Raw genomic sequence first — 3,115 nt, forward strand, 5'->3', positions numbered from 1 at the left:
TTCGTTTTGAGGGCTGTGGCCAAAACGAAAACAGTAGCTACATCTGATTCTGAATGTTGGGTGCAAGGAATAGTTGGGTGAGCTTCGTTCGGCCTACACCTCAAAGCAAACGAAGGGAGGGGTTCCTGGGATCGGCGACATGGAAGGCTGGGATTGTGAGAGCAATGTTTCCCGGTCGAGACGGCGAAATCCACCTATGTAAAGACAGGGGGGAGTAGGGGAAGAAGGAGAAAACAATAAAGCGTTCAATTCAGTTTCTATTCCCCTTGGAAATATCTTGTCTCATTCCGGGGACGGGGGTGGCTGGGGGTTGGGGCGGGAGAACGACTCTGAGGGCCCACGGTCAAACGTCGCTTCGGCGATGGCTCAAATTGTTCGCCGTCTTCGAACACAAGTACGAAATAAAAAGTTAACGAAACACTTTTTTTGAGTATCTTTCAAAAACACCTCGAGAAGTGATGCACCCCCATGTCCGTTTCCCTTTTTCTACAAGGGCCCTCCGTAGATCCGACACTTCCGCCCCCTTTTTCCCATTCTCTCTTACTATGCGGGGCCGTCAAGTGACGGCATTGTAGGCGAAAACAAATTAGGTTAACATTGAAAGGTTGTTTAGCCTGTGTTGTCCTCCAGCTCGGTATAATATAAGTTCGGTCTCCGTATTCGTCCTTCTTGTACACGTTTGGCAGCCATGTCTGTCGACACAGAGCAAGTGCAACCGTTGCCTTGGCCTTCTTACCGCGAATAGTTTTCGGTGTTGAATACGACAGCCACAAACATTACGGTGTAGTGCTGCATTTGCAAGAAAGAGTACTCTACTAGCAAGACGTCATCGTCAAATCTGCAGAAGCATCTAGAGGTAAGTTTCATCTTTATAGGTATTCGATTTCGCGTGTCTATTTGATTTGATATATTGTTACGTGGCGGCAGATGACACAGACTATGTAACGATGAAATGTTGTATTTACATAATGGTGAACTATTTATATCAAGCCATAATGAAGCCCGGCTGCACCACGCACACACCTCTTCTTTGTCGTCATCATCCTTGGTGGTGGGCCATGGCGCCACGGGGATTGTCCGCCACGTACTGTGACATCACCCCGCCGGTAGAGGACGACCGTCCCGGTCACCGCCGATGCAAGTTGGCGAATGAATGCGGATGAGCATGCGATGAGAAATGCGGACGAATCGCTTGCCGCCACGGATCACGATGATGGTGTTGATGATGCCCAGCAGCAGCAATGGCTTCAGCTGCAACGAAGCGTCAAAGGTCCTGAGGCCACGACGGGCGGAGGGGCGGGGGAATCCATCTTGGTCTTGTCTGGGCACGGCTCACCTCGGCTGGTCGTCACTTGGGTCTTTCGGGCTGGGGACATGAGCTGGGGGACATCATCGTGTGGTGGTCTCGATCGGCTGGGCCGGGGCTGCCTGGCGTGGCTTCGTTAACCCTGGCGCAACATCCATGCCGATGCGATGCGATGCTGGGACCAGGATGGGGATGACAAACCCGCACGCTCCACCAAATGTTACGTGGTGGCAGACGACACGGACTATGTAACGATGAAACGTTGTATTTACATAATCGTGAAGAACTATTTACATCAAGCCATAATGGAGCCTGGCCTGGCTGCACCGCGCACACAGCTCTTTTTCGTCATCATCATCCTTAGTGGTGGGCCATGGTGCCACGGGGATTGTCCGCCATGTCCCGTGACATCACCCCGCCGGTGGAGGACGACCGTCCCGGTCGACGCCGATGCAAGTTGGCGAATGAATGCGGATGAGCATGCGATCAGAAATGCAGCCGAATCGCTTGCCGCCACGGATCACGATGATGGTGTTGATGATGCCTGGCCCAGCAGCAGCAATGTCTTCAGCTGCAACGAAGCGTCAAAGGTCCTGAGGCCATGTCGGACGGAAGGGCGGGGGAATCCATCTTGGGCTTGTCTGGGCACGGCTCACCTCGGCTGGTCGTCACTTGGGTCTTTCGGGCTGGGGACACGAGGGGGGGGACATCGTCGTGTGGTGGTCTCGATCGGCTGGGCTGGGGCTGCCCGGCATGGCTTCGTTATCCCTAGCGGCAACGTCCATGCCGATGCGATGCTGGGACCAGGATGGGGATGACGAACCCGCACGCTCCACCAAATGTTACGTGGTGGCAGATGACACGGACTATGTAACGATGAAACGTATTTACATAATGGTGAAGAACTATTTACATCAAGCCATAATGGAGCCCGGCCTGGCTGCACCGCGCACACAGCTCTTTTTCGTCATCATCATCCTTAGTGGTGGGCCATGGTGCCACGGGGATTGCCCGCCACGTCCCGCGACAATATTGAACTATGCAGATCCAGTTGAAATGAGTGTACTTAATTTAAACTTTCGTTGTGCGCAGAAAAAACACCCGACAGCCCTGAAGGAATTCGACTCAAAGAAGAGGAAAGCCGAGCATGGTCCCACCGGGGGGGAGAAGAAGAGGCACGTGGGAGGAAGCTCGACGCACACACTGGAGTCCCGTCTTGCAGCAGCGAGTCGACCTAAGGATCTGTCACAAAGTTGCAAAGACAGGTTAATAGTGCACTTCGTGGTCGCAGATATGCAGTGTTTTTTGGTCATTGAAAATGAACAGTTCCGGTGTTTGATTAACGCACTGCAAGCATAGGCAGCGGTAATGAAAAGGACGTCGCTGGTCAATCAGATTGACATCCTCTACAAAGAGCACAAAGCGTCCCTCATCGCTACATTGAAGAAAGCATCAACGGTCTGCTGCACAGCTGACTGCTGGACAGCCTCAAACAGGTGAGGCCAGCGAAATACTAGCAGAACTGTATCTCTTCGCGCGATTTTCACACCGTAGAGCCTGAAAAATTAAAGTCGTTTATAACATATTTCGTTGGCCACTATGCAGACCACTATGCACTATATTTCGTTGGCCACTATATATGTAAGAAGGATTAACAAAAAGCAATATATGTTGTTTTAACGGTAAACAGGCGAGTAAACATAAAATGTCATGTGTTGCCACATCACTTTTATGTTTGGTCGAAAAACAAGAACAAAAGACGCATAGGAATCTGAATAAATGAAGACTCGCCGCAGATCTGGCTTGAAC

General features: G+C 51.4%; 1 pseudogene; it reads left to right on the top strand.

The window, feature by feature from the left end:
* Positions 1-688: 688 nt before the first annotated feature.
* Positions 689-2,806, top strand: LOC144157660 (uncharacterized; annotated as a pseudogene).
* Positions 2,807-3,115: the final 309 nt, after the last annotated feature.

The sequence above is a fragment of the Haemaphysalis longicornis genome, unplaced genomic scaffold, assembly GCF_048455015.1.
Source record: "Haemaphysalis longicornis isolate Haplotype H1 unplaced genomic scaffold, Haemaphysalis longicornis Haplotype H1 scaffold_10, whole genome shotgun sequence".
NCBI classification, from domain to species: Eukaryota; Metazoa; Arthropoda; class Arachnida; order Ixodida; family Ixodidae; genus Haemaphysalis; species Haemaphysalis longicornis.